Source organism: Wolffia australiana, chromosome 2 (genome assembly GCF_029677425.1).
Source record: "Wolffia australiana isolate 7733 chromosome 2, ASM2967742v1".
Taxonomy (NCBI): domain Eukaryota; kingdom Viridiplantae; phylum Streptophyta; class Magnoliopsida; order Alismatales; family Araceae; genus Wolffia; species Wolffia australiana.
The window spans coordinates 14,192,866-14,210,480 of NC_135836.1; the positions used below are offsets into that span (position 1 = coordinate 14,192,866).

Consider the following 17,615-nt stretch of genomic DNA (forward strand, 5'->3'; position numbering starts at 1 on the left):
ATTTTCATTATTGTGCTCAAGATATAGTCTTCCGACCATTCACGTTTCAACATACCGATATATTACTCTTTATAATTTAATTACCTTATCGCGTATCGGCTACTATATTTTTACCGTTATATTAATCTTTATAACTTAATTGCAATGAATTGCATGGCCGAAGAGATAACCCACGCGCGCGGACACACTGCCAATGTTTGCTATATTTTAAAAATCTTAGCCCCAACAAATGTGGTCTCTATTTCCCTCCCTCACTCAAATATGTCAAAAGCTTCTCTCTCTCTCTATTTATCTATCTATATATCTACATATCTCTCTCTTTGTCTCTCTCTCTTCCTCCCTTTCTTTTCCGGATGGATAGATGGTCACTTTAGGGAAATAAAAATTATGTTTTTTATTTTGGTAATTAGAGATGAATTGAACAGCCACGATAAACAGCAAAAAAACACAGCATCCTCCTCTTGTTTATGTTTTTTCGCTGGTTCGATGTTGCAGCTGTTTGAACTTCTTGGATCACCGTAATAAATGGGGAAGGGAAAGAATGTAGAACTTGAGAAGAAGAGAGGAGAGATAGAAGAGAAAGATAAGAAATAAGAGACACAGAGATAGATCAAGATTGTTGTATTAACCCGCAAGTCTTGTGTGTAATATTGGTTGATAATTTATAAGTATAAATAGTTTCCAAATTCATATATCCGTTGTAACAGCTTTAAAAGGTCATTTTAATATAGATAGGATCAAACATATTTAGAAGGTCATTTTAATCCTGATCGTTACAACAGATCGGGTGCACCGATCACAGCCGTTGATCGGTGCTTTGTACCCGTCTTTTATAACAAAACGTTATAACTAATCTTGTATGTTATAACAGATCGGGTGCGCCGATCACAGCCGTTGATCGGTGCTATAGCCCCATCGTGTATAACGAATATACCTAGACTTGATACTGACCGTTATAACTCCTTAAGATTTAATCCTGACCATCTAAATTTTGATCCTATCTATATTGAATCCTACTCTATGTTTAAACCTGTATTGAATCCTATTGTCTAACCTCTAACGAGTATATTATTTATTTGATTTTACTAACTTATCTTTTTAAGTCCCTATCAAAGGATCTCCGAGTTGACTTCCACAGTTATGACTCCGTGGTCTTGATATGATTGATTGAGACACCGAGTTAGTTGACTCCACAGCGATGACTCGGTGAACACTTGGTGGAGATGACTGCTTGATACTCGGGGGATGCAAGTAAAACTCCTCAATAGCGGCCTCAGTGGGCTATGTTATCGACAATGTGGAAGGCAAGTGACTGTGACAGACAGCGACTGCGAATGCCGGCACTGGCCACCATGACATTCCAATTAATGATGATGAAAGCAGGCACTTAATGCTGCTGATAATAATTGCAAAACGTCCGACTAGATCAAACAACAAGGAAAAAAAAAATTCAAATTGGACTCCTTCCCAATAAAATGTTTGCCTATTGCCAGCGCCTAATGGCCTGGCTGATAACAGATTTGGAAACTCGGTGCCACATCACCACCCAGCTCAGCATCGGTATAGGACTCTTAACAAGATAAGCTAGAAAAATTGGGACAGGTAACAAGAAAAGCTAGTAAGATAAGCTCGTAATAAGAATTTAGTAGCTAGGACTGAATATAGAATTAAACATAGATGGCTAGGATAGACAGGTAACAATCTAGCGGCTATGATTAAACATCGATAGTTGAAGATCTAACAAACAGGATTCATCTTAACATATCCGGTACATCTTGCTACAGATAGATTGATAAATAGAGAGATAGATAGATAGATAGATAGATAAATATATATATAGAGAGAGAGATATATATAGAGAAATAGATAGATAAATAGAAAATAGATAGATAGATAGATAGATAGATAGATAGATAGAGCATGGGAGCTCATTCGGGAGAAACGGCATATACATCAACTGCCAAGTTTATTTGGACTGCTAAAGTTCCGTCTCATATCAATTTTTCATGTGGAAATTGTTATGGAATATACTACCAATAGATCACAATATACAGAAAATAGGTATACACATAGTGTCTAAATGTGAATGTTGTAGCACAGAACCACAGTTGGAATCCACAGTTGGAATCTACAGAACATCTTTTTTGAATGTGCAGAAAGAACTTGGAACTGGTTTGCACAGAAATGGAATATGCGTCCTCAAGTATTCCCAACGTTAGCAGAACAGTTAAAATGTGTTTACATAGTTAAAAATCAGAGAAAGCAAAGCATCTTTGTTAAAAAAATATTCCTTCATGCTCTTACTTTGGGAAATATGGAAAAAATGAAACAAAAAGAAGTGGGAAGATGGAAATGATGAATACAGGTCAATACTACTAGGTGTCAAACGCGGTTTAAAATGCATGGATAATATGAAAAACCCAAAGAAAAGTTCCACAAGAACTGAGATGGAAGGATTAGAAAATTGGAACCTAGAGCCAAGGAGCGGCACCTACATGGTCACAACAACAATCATATGCTGGATACCTCCTCCACGATCAATCATCAAACTTAATATAGATGGAGCATCAAAAAGTAATCCAGGAAAAGCTGGGGGCGGAGGTATTGCCCGTGATAGCAGCCACTCTATGGTTTTTGCGTTTTCACACTATTATCAGATCGCATCGAGTATGGAAGCGGATGCCAAGCCATGTTAGATGGATTGGATATTTGTGCCGACAAGGGAATAAATGAGATTGTTGTGGAAACGGATTCAATGGTTCTAGTTCATTTTATTAAGACTAACAATTGCAGGGCCTGGAGGTTAGCCGCATGGTGGGAGAAAATCCAAGTGCATTTCACGAGAATAATCAACATCAACCATGTGTATCACGAAGGTAATATGGTTGCAGATTATTTGGCTAACCATGCTATTTTGCAGGAAAGCAACTATATATTTGGCAGGAGTGAGGAACTTCCCGTGAATGCCAAGGGTGCATACCGTATGGACAAGCTCGGGCTTCCACAACTCAAACAAACTAAAAAACTGGCTAAATGAATTAAGAGAAGGATAGAAGAATTAGCAACTTAGCATCAAGGGATACATGATCAGAGAGGTACCACCCAGCTTAATGGACTACCAGGTGAAATCTCTCCTTTTCAAATGTGCTTTAAGTTTGTTAGCCTAATAACTCAGGTCATCCATGATATTATTTCCATATATTCGACATCTAAATATCTCTACTCAACATAGCATGTTAGATTCAGCATCAAAATTTTCAAAATCACCATTTGTCCTACATTAATCCTATTTCATGTTTATATGACACCATCACTTTAGACAGCCAGAGTTAACTTGCAGCAGAAATAAGATAGGAACTACAGTCTAATGTGGTCATTCTGGAAGGGGCATGTACTCGTCACTCCTGGAAATAGAGCATGTTTTACACCAAAGATGACTCATGGTGTAAGCTTGTACCAATGACTGATGTAACCAGAACAAGAGCCTACAAACGAGGTAACCAAAATCAGCGATGGAAAATTGGGAGGAACCAAATGGAATCAAATGGGGGATCATCAACAAAGCATGTAGTAAAAATATGGAAAGCAAGAAAGACAGTCGTATATATATCTCCGAGAAAAGGAGCACAGCAGGAAGGGCAAGCCGAAGTTAAGAACTACGGAAAAAAACAGGAAAAAAAAAATACATATAGAAGGGGGAAAAGTCCCACAAAGCAAAGAAGCGCCATAAAGCTGCTGTGAACAAGGAGGAAAGCTAACAAGACAAGAGATAAGAAAATATTCATATCCTACATGCCAAGAGTCTTCTCATAGTATCACCAAGATTCTCAATGTCCATCAAAGATCTACGCTAACCTTCTTTAAAGGCGTTTGGCTTTTTGGAACTGAAGTTGGGGGAACAGGAGTACAAAATGAGTTTTTCTTTGGTTCAAATCATGCTCTAAAAACTGGGTGACAAAGTACAGGCCTCTACCTCACAGATCACAGGTGAACCATGTACCTACTGAGTTTTCCAAAACTTATATTTCTCTTACTCCATAAAATGCTCATGGTATACATTAATGTCATAAACCAGTTTGATTTTACAAAAGGACTTATAGTGGTGTCTATTCACGTCTGCTTAAGGTTACCTCTATATTTCACAATTGGTATGTTTGTTGCAGATCACTGTATACTGGAAGATGACATAAAGAATGCGATAGGGACATCCGTGCTATCTGGAAATTCCAAGACACGAAAAAGAAATGGAGGAAGAATAAAATCAAAATGAAGAAGCATCCAAAAAGAAAAGATGGGGGCAGAAACGGCTTTCAACCGAAGAGAATCTCAGGCAGCTGAGGAAGGAAGATGATGTGACAAATATTGGAAGAAACAAGACTTGCCAAAGCATTGAATTGATGAAGGGTATAAAAAAAAGGGGCAAAAATCTGCATGGCATCAAAAGAGAAGGGGCAAAGAGAGAAACATGCTCCAGTCGATGTACATAAATACAAGAATGCTCACATCAATGATATTCCGGCAAACTAGGCTATGTAAATCAATGTACTATCAAGTTCATTTCAATGGAAATTTGTTTCAAAAAAAATATTTATAGATAGATAGATAGATAGATAGATAGATAGATAGATAGATAGATAGATAGATAGATAGATAGATAGATAGATAGATAGATAGATAGATAGATAGATAGATAGATAGATAGATAGATAGATAGATAGATAGATAGATAGATAGATAGATAGATAGATAGATAGATAGATAGATAGATGGATGGATAGATGGATAGATAGATAGATAGATAGATAGATATAGATATAGATAGATAGATAGATAGATAGATAGATATAGATATAGATAGATAGATAGATAGATAGATAGATAGATAGATAGATAGATAGATAGATAGATGGATAGATAGCTATAGATAGATAGATAGATAGATAGATAGATAGATAGATAAATAGATAGATAGATAGATAGATAGATATATAGATAGATAGATAGATAGATATATAGATAGATAGATAGATAGATATATAGATAGATAGATAGATAGATATGATGATGATTCCATGAGAGAGTCATTATGATGATGATCTCATAGATTTAATGCATCATCATGTTACCAAATCTGATAATTGATGAGTCTTGGGGTCTAACAGAGGATGTTCGATAGATACTCATGCATTGGAGAAAACTATTGAGCGCTTCTAGATGGCATACGTATCTGTGATGAAACTTTTGTCTCTTGTTTGAAATTCTTTGCGCTCAAGATTTCATTCATGTTTTAAACCTGATTGGAAAATTATCCAAGCTTTTGTCTCATCGTGTATTAGATTCTTATTATGAAATTAGTTAGACATTGTATTCTGACGTAGTTGTTAAACACTCACATAACTACTGGGGGTTGGGGGTTCAATGCTCGGTATAATAAAAGAATAAATGGTTCCGTGGAATCATTTTCAATCATGAGTAAGGATGATAAATGAGGGTTTTAATGGGTTTGAAAAGAAGTGAAGGATATCCCTCAAATCCCACGCTTTAAACATCCTGCTGGAGGTTTGGCTTCCGTCAGATGCGTGTGACTCCATATTCGACTAACATGCCACCGACAATGGATGGTGGCACGCACTTAGCTGGCGGGTCAGGGATGCAACTCGGATATTTTACTCCCGGTCGTTGGATCAAAGCTGGACGGCTCAGATTATATATTAACTTGAACTGTCTGCCTTGATCATTTCATTCGTATCCTGATGGTGGCTAGAGAAACCTTCTGTAATCTCCATCTGTAATCGAAAACATGGAGAAACGTAGAGGCTGTATTTGCTGGGGCCATGATTATAAAACATTAGCGAACTAAGCCCATCTGTGTGCGCGCGTGTGTTGTCGCCTCGGTCATGCTATTGATTGCTATGCCGACTGCGGGGTATTTTGGAACAATCTCCAGCTCTGTACGTAATAGGAGGAAATGCATTGAAAATGACAGCCCCATCTTTGAGATGGTACAGTGTTGATAAGCAATCTGACAATGATCGTACGTGTCATCCAAATTGGAGTCTTTAAGGTTTGAATATGACCCGGTGTTAGAAGGAATTGACTTAAGAAGTAAGGATTATATGATATAAATTGCAAGATATTAGTTAAAAATTATACTGCATGACAGAGTAATGTAATAATATTAAAATGGAAGCAATAAAACGGGAAGAGATTACTAAATTATTAAACAGTACGTGATAGGTCAATCTTATAAAGAATATATTGGCATAATTCTTGGCACACCAGAGGATAATACGAAAAATGTTAGAAAGTGGGTATGAAATAATGCGTTGCGAATAATATTATTATTAGTGTAATATGTTTCAGGTACGGACGAGAGCTGTCGTATGAATATAAAAAGAAGGGTGAATAAAGCAAGTTTCTGGCCAGAGTTAGATGATAATATAATATAAAATCACTCTTATGATGAGATTAGGAAAGTAAATATAGTAAAATTATATTTATTTATGAGAATATAATACTAATTATGGGCTGTTACGATACAGAGAAGACAATGAGGAACTTAGGTGATTTATGGGAAGGTGAGAAATTGGAATTTAGTCATTCTGATGATTATGGGCAGGGTTATTTTTAAGGGTTCAAGTCCAAGAGTCACACAAAACACGCGCTCGTATACGCTCTATGGGCATTCCATTACCCTTTCAGATCAAGAAGGTCATGCGTCGACTTACATGATTTCTCTTCATCTATTGACTTTCATGGTTCTCTCGTGGATCTGGATTCTTGCGATGGAATTCAGCGGGTTTTACAAATTTCGGTTATCCTTGATGACCAACTTTACACCTCGAACTCGTTGTCTGGGGCCAGTGCTTCCGCCACTGTTTTCTCTTCATCTTCATCTGCGATAATTAGAACGTATGGATTGTGCGCCTCAGGCCTGAAGGTGTAGCCAGTATATATACAGAAGGCAAGTGTTCCCAACTCCTTGGCCACTTCAGTTGTCCAGAAACAACGACAGGAGATCAAAAGAGTCAATTCATAAAGCCCAATCCATGTGAAATATACGTAGCACACTGTAACAATATAGTAGTCGCGGAAGAGCGTGAGCTTCGTAAGATTCGCGCCGGCTTTGCTATCTGCCCGAGCCGCGTCTCCAAATTTCTTGATCCACCAGTCTATAAATAAGAGATCCGCGCAAAAGCAGATGATATCAACGAGTAGGTAAATTTGCTTCCATGAGATGGCATCAGTAGTAACGAACTGACCATCGGATAGGACGATCTGCACGACGTTGGCAGTTACCTGGAGAGGAATTATCACCATAAACAGCTTATTTACCTTCTTCTGCAAATAAGGCTTTAAAAAGCACCACCCCGTTCTGATGAGCACGATGACCGTAAAAAGCGCAATTCCCTTGAGAAAGTTAAAGATGTAAAAGAACAGGTCTCTGCCATGGGCACTTCCAGTCCGCCTGAAGTAGGCTTTATCCTCGATCTCGCAGAGGAGGTTAATGGCCTTGAGCCCAAGCAACGCGAGCATGAAATAGTGGCTGCGCAGAGCAGTTAGCCTCTTCTTATAAAGAACGACTAACCAGAGAGCGGAGAGGGCGATATAGGTCATGAACAACAAGAAGTAGAAGCGAGGGAGAACCGGAGACGCCCAGGGCAAGTAGTCCCTTGCGCTTGTGCTGGGGTCGATGTTGTACATAGTCGATACCACGTTCATAGACACCTCCAGAGAAGGCACGCAATTGATGAAAAGAAGTATATAATCATCGGATCTGTGTACGTAGTGGACGAAGCTTCCAAAGCTTCCGTTAACCTTATCAAGAGTGAAGACCACATCGAATGCAGTAGCTAGGCGAGTGCAGAGCCCTCTCTTGCGATGTTTGTGCTGGATTACGGAAAGCCAGGATTCCCTTGTGGAGAGGAAAAAACCCAGGGGGGAGAAGTCAAGGGCGGATTGGTCCTTGGAGATTGTGACACTAGACACGTTGAGCTCTAGCGCACCCTTTGCTCTGAAGCTGAACTCTTCAATAGGATATATCGAATTGCCGGACGATTTGTGCTTGGAGAACTTGATTTCTGCTGCCGCCGGCAATATCGAGTAGCTTCCAGCGAGCAGAAGGAAGAAAAGACAAGCGATGTGCATCTTTCCTCCTTGCAAACAGTCCGTTATCTGCCTCTTGATCCAAAGATACACTCTGCGACTCTTAAATCGTTCCGCAGTTCTGTCTCCTGATGTCGGACTCGGTCAAGGAAACTAAAGAAAGGTAATGGCGTGAATGCAATGGCGACATCGCTCACATGGCCCGAGGTGTAGACCATTCTTGCGGTGTAAATACTGCGCAGACGTCCTAATTCAGGTTATTTATTAAAACGTCTGTTCAGCTTATCTACTTTGCGCTCCCACGGTGAGATATATAAACGAGTAAAGAAATGTACGCAATTGGCAATCCCACGCGGTATCGGCTGCGCGTAATAACGCATTGATCTTTTTTTTGTCATCATAATGGGGAAATCTCTTCGTTCTGATATTAATTTATGCCCTTCAGCCGACCCCAACAAAAAAGGTCTCCTTTCACCGCCCACATCCAAAACCCGGAGGAATAGAGGAAGAAACTGCAGAAAGCAAAAAAGCAAGAAAGCAAGAAATGAATGAACAGGAGATTCTGTTCACGTCTGCTAACCAATTTCAATCTTTTCTTATATTTACGATGAGCCGAAGTCCTTATCTTATTAGTTATTTTAAATATTTTTTGTCTATTTCTAGTTTCTTCGGGTTACCAAAAGGAGATGAATAACTTATTAAAGAGATGAATGCATAATCACGTCACGGGATGGATAGAATTAATAGCAAAAAGGCATGCTCGTTGATCTATTCCCCTCAGCCAGCTTTAAGGAAATGGAAGGAAATCAAGTATAATATTGATTACACGTCATTCTCTAAGCCCAAAGGATTGACCCTCCCCTCCCTCTTCCTCGCTGATGCCCTGAGGCACGCTTGTGGGCAAACGGAGAGTGCAGGTTCCATCATTAATAGTGACATTAGGAAAAGGACCTTAGGTACAAGTTTTTTAAAAGAGTTTTCATTTAAAGGTAATAAAAATTGAAAATTGCCATATTCAATTTGACCTAGTGGAGTAAAATGGGTTTACAAAATCAAGCATGCAGAAGATTACAGTATACAGAGGTATAAGGCAAGGTTAGTAGCCAAATATTATGTGCAAAACTCTGGAGTTGACAATTTTGAAACATTTTCACCTGTTGCAAGACTTGAAACAGCGAGGCCTTTTTAGCCATTGCAGCTCAAAAAACATGGAAGGTATATCAGTTTGATGTGAAATATGCTTCCTTGAATGGTATTTTGAATAAAGAAGTTTATGTTATGCGACCTGAAGGATTTGTGGTTAAAGAAAAAGTGGACAAAATTTAGAAGTTGAAGAAGGCATTATATAGTTTAAAACAATCACCAAGAGCATTGTATGGAAGGTTACTGATGACCAGGACGCCAACGCATCGACATTGGACGCGTCACCACCATCAACCAAAGTCAACGCCGCCACTACGGACACCCCGCCACCGTCAACCGAAGTCAATGCCGCCGCTACAGACACGCCACCCCCATCATTGGACAAAGTCAACACACCGGCATCACGCACGTCTCCACACACGCACGTTCCTTCACGCATCATGACACGTCGCCAATGGCAGATCAACAACTGTTCCTTGACGTGACACGAATCACGTCTCTCGTCATTAATTTCTCGTCTTTAATTTCTCGTCGTTAAGTTGTATTTTCTCTTTCCTCCAACTCCTATATGTACAGGCCATTGTTTCAAGAAAGAGTTAAGCAGCCATTATTCAAGAATTGAGTTTGTTTTTAACTCTTCTTGGAGGACTGCCCATCCTCCCCTATCCCTTCTCCAACCTGCCGCCACCGTCGCCGCCACCGTCGCCGCTGCCGCCTCGCGTCACCGGCCATCCTCCTCCCCATCCTCTTTCCCCCTCTCCATTCCTCTCTTTCTCTCCTTCCCTCTTCTCTCTCTTCTCTCCCTCCCCTTCTCTTCCCTCTCCTTTGGCCACCCAAGGCAGCCACCCTAGGCCGCCCAAGGTAGCCACCCCAGGCCGCCCAAGGCAGCCCGCCCTAGGCCACCCAAGGCTGCTGCCCATGCCACCCAGGGCAGCCTCCCCAGGCCACCCAAGGCCGCCGCCCAGGGCAGCCACCCCAGGCCACCCAAGGCCGCCACCCCAGGCCTTCCAGGGCAGCCCGCCCCTGGCCGCCTAAGGCGCCACCCCAGGCCTCCCAGGGCAGCCATCCCAGGCCACCTAGGGCAGCCAACCCTTGGGCGCCCAAGGCTACCGCCCTAGGGCCGCCCAAGGCCGCCCTCCGCACCAGTGCCCGTGCACACCTGCCGTGTCCGCTCGTCCGTCTCGCCCTCTGCCAGGGCCATACAACGCCCGGAATGCCCAGACTATCTAATCCAGTGGGCCATTCAACGCCCGAATTCGCCCAGTCTTGTCACGATCAGAATTCCCCGCAACCTCTTCACGCACTATGGTGCTGAGGTACACCTGAACTCTTTGGTGTCAACGTGTTCTCCGTCCAGTATTTTGCGAGAACTCCCCACCGCCAACAGATTTGATTTGATTTGGAATTCCCAAAATCTCACTCTTTCGTGAGTTTCCTTGTGACGTGAATTCGAGTATTGATTTTGGGTGCTTCGGCATCGTTGCGGTGGTTGAAGATAGTACTCCCGCCCTCGACGAGGAGCGGGGCTGCACCACCAGCATTTCATCAGTTTTTAAGCTCCGAATTCGATCGTGTGGATTTCTGTGGTCTGTTTTATCCACCCTACCAAACCCGTCAGTACCCGTCTACCGTCGTTATCCTATCCACCTCCTCAGTCGCCCTTTTCCTCCCTAGCTGTCCTACATCAGTTACACTCTTTTCTAATAAAGTATGGTTTTCAAAGAAGTGAAAATGAGCACACCTTATACATCAAGAGGAGCAAGGGCGATGTTACGATTGTGAGTATTTATGTGGACGATATGATTTATATGGGGATCATCTGATTCTCTTATTCAAGAAATCAAGAACCTAATGATGTCTGAATTTGAGATGACTGATCTTGGTTTACTTTGTCATTTTCTATGTATTCAAATATTTCAAGACGAAAAGGGAATATTTATCTCTCAAGAAAGGTATACGACGAAAATGTTAAAAAACTTTAATATGATATCATGCAAGCCATGCACTACTCCTATGAAAAAATGACTTTGAATGTTGTTATGACTTTGGTGGATAAGCAATTGAACAGAAGCATGGTGCGGAGTTTAATAGATTTGACAAATACAATACCAGATATGTGAGTTTGGTATCAAGATTTTTGAGTTATCCTTCTACTCATCATTTTGGAGCATTGAAAAGAGTAATGACATGTATATGTGGAACCAAAGAGTATGGATTACTATATGATCGATCATCTAATCTTCAGTTGACAGGATATGTGGATAGTGATTAGGAAGGAGATATAGATGAAAGAAAGAGAACAAGTGGATTTCGGTAGAAAATTCAGTTAATGATGTCGTTTAGAATTAGGCTTATGCAATAAAATTTGTACTATTTGCCCTTGATCACAATTATGAATTATAGGATGAGAAAGGGGTCGAATCACAGGGAGGCACCTCTAAAGAAGTTTTATCATATTGTTTTATGAATTAATTCCACGAATGAATTAATTTTGTATTTAGTGAGCCCTAGTTATGTTTAATTTTGTTTTATAAATACTAAAAAATATTTGGAATCTTTATATTGTGTTTTATATTTTTGGTCAGAACATTTGAGAGATGATGATTTTTATTCCTAAGTCAAAATAAATTGAAACCCTAAAATGCAAGGCAATGTGATTTGTCAAGTGAATTTAATGAATTTAAACTATGAATTAATATGCAACGCAACTGATTTAGAAATTAGACTTGAATATGGACGAATTTATTAGAGAAATTTTGGATTTAGGTGTGGTTGATGTGCAATTGAATTTTTCAACCATCAATTTTGAAATCTAGAGAGATAAAGTAGCTAAGATAACCCAGAGACAATAAGTGGGGAAAATTAGGGAAAATCAGTCGTAGATGAAATTCTACTCTGTTCTATGGATCTAAGATGCAAGATGAGATGAGAAACAGTTTAGAACTGGGTATTTAAATTCAGATATTGAATTAAAACCAAAATGCAGTGCTAAACACCATTCAATTCACCTCCTGGGGTATGTACATTTTGCCCATGCCTTCGCGTTTTGAAATCATTCAAGAAGATGTTCAAATAGTGAAGAAGAAACTTAAAATTTTGATCCTTGGAGCAAGAACTGTGTTTTTTTTTTTTTAAGGCAAGTGGGAAAGCATTAGATAATCCCACATCAGAGGTTCTCATAAACGATCCAAGCATAGTGCTAATTTGTTTTTAAAAGACAGATAAAATGCATGGTGGAAAAGATTAGACGTACGTGTCAATGAGAGATTTTCTCATCTCGTCGACGATGGCGCTGGGCTGGGCCTCTCGTAGCTTGAACACGCTCTCGATGACGGAGAGCTCGGTCGCGGTCGTGTCGGACCCGCAGAAGGCAGTCCAGTCGTTGACGGTCAGCCAGGCGGCGATCACCTCGCTGCTGCGGTTCACCGTGCCCGCCACGAGCGGGACCTGCAGCAGTGTCGACAGCTCGTCCAGATCTTCAATGCTGGTATGTGGGTGGACCAGGCCGCCCCTGTTGGAGATCACACAGTAGCTCCCAACAAGAATGTTGCCCGCGATCGTCTGCCTGAACACCTCCACTCCTAGAATGTCCGCGATTAAGTCTTCAGTTTCTCGATCAAGATCAGTGTGAGCGAGGGCAACGTGGTCATTGCATGCAATGCAATCGCCTAGCGATTGCATCGTGCAAGAACGAGGATTAGCCGATTGCACCGAGTTTGAAGGCTGGCCGATGAATGCGATCTTCCTCTCCCTTCGATGTTCTTTCAAGGGTTTTATACGCTGTCGGGTTTGGAGCAAGAACTGTTGACTTCAGAAGCAAATCATGTGTCCTTCCGGGCCAACCTAGTTGGGGGAGAGCTGCCTGGGTAGTTTTCCCCTTCTTCCTGACCTCTATTTAATAATCCAAACGTATGGACTGTAGAGGGTGAAAAGACAAACCCATTCTTCACTATTTGAGACTGAGTTAGAAGCATACCTTGAGGATGTGGAAGCACTTGAATGACCTAATAATGTCGTGCGGGTCCAGGATCACGAATAGCAAAAACTTGCAGAAGGTCGTTCAGAAGAGAGGTTACCCCTTTGCGATCCAAACCGATGACCAAAAAATTGTCCACATAGATCAGAAGATAAAGCTGAGAATGGGGAGTGATTTTAAAGAAGAGGGATGGATTGGTTTGAGACCCAGAGAAACCAAGTCGAAAGAGGTAGGAGGAGAATTTCATGAACCAAGCATGAGGAGCTAGCTTAAGACTGTAGAGAGACTTGCGCGGAAGACAAAGGTGAGAAGGAAAGTGAGGGTGAGTAAAACCAAGCGGTTGACGCATATACATGGTCTCTTGAAGATTTCCATGTAGAAATGCGTTTGAAACGTCTAACTGATGAATGTGACAACAAGAGGAAATGGCAATAGTAAGAAGAAGGCGAATGGATGTAATTTTAACTACGGGGTTGAAAGTGTCAGAGTAGTCGATACCTTGGGTTTGCCGGTAGCCTTGAGCAACAAGCGGCACTTTTTAGCATTGAGGAGATCCATCAGGCTTTAACTTGAGGCCAAAAACCCATTTATAACCGAGTGTGCGATGAGAGGGGTGAGCTGGAATTAGAGTCCAGGTGTGATTGCAGATAAGGGCCTGATATTTGGAGATCATGGCGTGATGCCAAGGAAAATGGTGAGCGGCTACAGCGTAAGAGGAGGGCTCAGGGGGAACGGAGGAGGTGACAAAGCAGTAGGGGGAAGATGGACTGGACGAAGGACGAGTACAAACGTAGATGTCAGCCAGTGTTCTAACTGGAGGGGTTGGAGTAGTGGAGGGGGAGGATGTGTCGATCGAGTGTGGGGACTGATCGGAAGAGGTCTGAGTGAGGCGCCGGCTAGAGGAGGGAGGTGGAGTGTGATGGAGATGAGGATTGGAGGGTGGGTTGGAGGTAGTTTTGCGAGAAATGGCAAAGGATTCGGAATGTGGAGAGGAGGACAGTACATTGGGTACAAGGAGAGGAATCTGTTGGGGAGATGACCAGAGAAGCCTGGAAGAATTAGCAAGGTCGGTAGGGGAGTTGAAGCTTGGGGAGGTGGATGAAGTCCTCGGATTGCAGTAGGTGAATTGATGTTCATCTAATTGAACAACGAGGGAGATGAAGATTTTTCCAGTCGTGAGCGACAGGCAATGATACCCGTGATGATGCCGACTGTAACCAAGAAACAGAGTGTTCTGATCGCGGAGATAGCTTGTGGACTGCATAAGCCCGTAAGTGGGGAAAACAGAGATAACCAAAGGATTTGAGATAATGATGATCAGGCGTACATTTATGATGTTCAAACGCGGACTGATGTTCCAAAAGGGTAGATGGCAGTCGGTTGATCAAGAAATTTGTTGTGGCTGCTGCTTCATCCCAGAATTTTTCCAGAAGAGATGACTGGCTAAGTAATGAAAGAGCGGTCTCAATGATATGTCGATGTTTTTGTTCGGCTGTCCCGTTCTGTTGGGGTGTGTGGACAGGACACACGATGATGAATGCCACAGTTGCAAAAATGTGTTTGGAGTGCTTGAAATTCACCACCCTAATCCGATCGGAAGGAGATGATTTTAGAATTGGTGTTCAACCAACGTTTAGAAACATAAAAATATAGGAAGGACTTTGCTTTTGGTTTTTAACGGAAAAAACCATGTAAACCTGCTGTGATCGTTGAGATTGTTTGAGCGTTGGATCTCCTCTTAAATTTCTTCAACACCTCTTGAAACTGCATAAGATATTCTCACAGTCCGGTCACACTTGAATGATATCAATTTTCTAAAGGGATATAAGAAAGGGGGATAACAAGCCCGGTTAACATGCACATTTGAAAATGGTTTCCCCCTATTTAAATTCTTTTACACATTTCCATAAAAGCCCTTAAGATTTTGAGTATAACCACGAACTTCCATAATACTTATGGATTAACCCTCTTGGCCCATTTATCAGATTAATCAATTAGTTTAAATTGGCTCAGTAACATTTATTGACCAACATTATGCATAACTATTTCGACATATAGATAACTTAAACACAAATTACTTATACACAATTTATAGGTTCAATTGCCAGATAGTGGGATGATATCAACTATCTCATGTAACCTTTAATGCCATCAATAACACATAAGTATAATCTTTATCCATCATTCTAGTAAGTACTGATATGCAGCAGAAATTATTGGAGAAATCCTACTGATGACTCTAAAATATGTCATCAAATAATCAAGTTCTTAAGTTTAAATTCATTACAATTATCTTGTGAATTCATGCTAAGTTCATGCATATGTATTGTTTTATGAAATCACTAACCCCACTTGATTCTTTGAATCAAGTGGAATATATTTAACATTTTATGGCTAGTGAACATTCAGAAACAGGTTAAGAAGATCAAGGAAGAGAGGAGGATCAAGAGAAGTGGGCAAAAATTCGAAGTGGCAAAAATTACGAAAATGCCCCTGGGCATGACTTAAGAGAAAACCTATAAATACTCTCTTGAGAGAGGAGTTTAGGTGTTCAGAATTTTCTCTAAGGAAACAAGGGCTTGGAGAAGAGGATTTCTGCACCCTCCAAGAGCTGCTGAGCATTGGAGTTGGGAGGAGAAACAAGCTGAAGATTAACTGAAGATCGAAGACCTCCACCTCGCCGCAAGGAAGTGACCTTGGTTGGAGTGAGTTCTTCAGTTCAGTGGTGTACTCTTCCCATTTCAGACAATCTCAGTTGGGGCTGGAGAATTATCAAAGGTTCTTCAGCATTTCCCAATCTATGTTGTTGCTTTGTGTTAGTTTGAATATCAGTTCATAGTTTTTGTGTTTGTTTGTGTTTGTTTATTCCTTTGTTCAAGCTCCTATCAATCTACTCCACCTATCAGAAACCTATCTGCATAAACGAAAGTTTGCTTGAGCTCCTGTGCAGCGCAAGGGGCAGGCACCTGTGCGCGCATGCCACAGGCACCGCCAGCGCCACAAGACAGCAGCTGCAACCGCTGGTCGCACGGGCTCGTGCGCCTGCGCCGCAAGTGTCGCCGCACACCCGTGCGGACGTGCAACACACTTGTTCGAGCGTGTTGCAGGCGGGTGGGCGCTTTTGAGGCCGTGGCTGCGAGCTTGTGTCGCGCAGCCACGAGCCCACTCTGTGTGCACGCAGCTGCTTGCACCGCAAGCAGTTGTGAGCTCGTGCAGCTTCCCCCTGCGAGCTGCAGGTTCTGGTCGTGCATAATCAAACACCTGTTAGGTGTTTGATGAATTGACTAGACCGTAGTTGCAGCCCATTTCATTATTTAGTTGAAACTATAGGATTCTGCTTGTGGTTAAACTCAGATTCTAATCTTGCGGAGTAATCCTGAGTGGTACAAGCTACTGGAAGAATTATCGAATTGGACTGTAGATATTTCTTTCCATTGCTGAAATTCAACATTCTGATCTGATAATTCAAAGTGAATCGAAGACATTTTCTGCTGTTTCTCTGCTCCCTGAGGATCGACCCTCACTCTCCCTAAGCCGTGAGGTTATAAATTTTGTTGTATAAGCTCTCAACCTCACACGATTATCTTGCTAAATAACCAGTAAAAATCACAGTAAAATTGAGCTTATCACCTACCCAAACATCTCCACTATAATCATCTTATTCGTTCATTAAATCTCCTCTTATACGGAGGGTGGATGATCTTGTTGGAACCATTCAATCACCTTTGTGGACTGTTTGCTATTTCAAGCTGAGATTAATCTCAGTCTTGTGATTAGAGACTCATAAGTCATAGTAAAAACCTGAACATCTACCCACAAGTTTTTACTGGTCTCTCAGGTCTTAGGACCACTTACACGACTATGGAATAATAACTCATCTTGATTGACTCTTCCTTACCCTACATTGACCATAAAGTAATGAAGGCATAAAACACACATATTTTTGTTCAAGTTTAAGATAAAATATTGATAGAATAAACTTTAGAATTGGATTTTTCAATTGGATCTTTTACAAGGAAGAAACATTATTTTGATCACCTTATCGTGAAAGAAGTAAAAATTGTTCTTAAGATCCTATAATTTTTTAGCTAAACAAGATAATCCAATACTCACAAGTTAAGTAGTGAGAAATCATTAACCATATAAATCGTGAACTGCATCTGAATAGACTATGTCACATTTATTTTATTTACTTACATTTTTATGTTTGGACAGAGATCTTAGAATCATTCTTTAGCAACATTTGAACACACTGAAGGGGAAAAAATTGTAATTGATTCTTGAGATGTTTTTTGAAGAACTTGAGGAAAAGATTGAAGACAAGATGGATAAAAAATCTGGATGAGAATTGCAGACGAAAGAGACTGCAAGATCTCTATATTACATTGGG

The 17,615-nt window shown here is 41.0% G+C and overlaps 2 pseudogenes; both read right to left on the reverse strand.

Moving 5' to 3' along the window:
* Positions 1-6,834: 6,834 nt before the first annotated feature.
* LOC144716326 (protein CANDIDATE G-PROTEIN COUPLED RECEPTOR 7 pseudogene) lies at positions 6,835-8,148 on the reverse strand (annotated as a pseudogene).
* A 4,342-nt stretch (positions 8,149-12,490) lies between these two features.
* On the reverse strand, positions 12,491-12,947 carry LOC144715327 (eukaryotic translation initiation factor 6-2 pseudogene; annotated as a pseudogene).
* Positions 12,948-17,615: the final 4,668 nt, after the last annotated feature.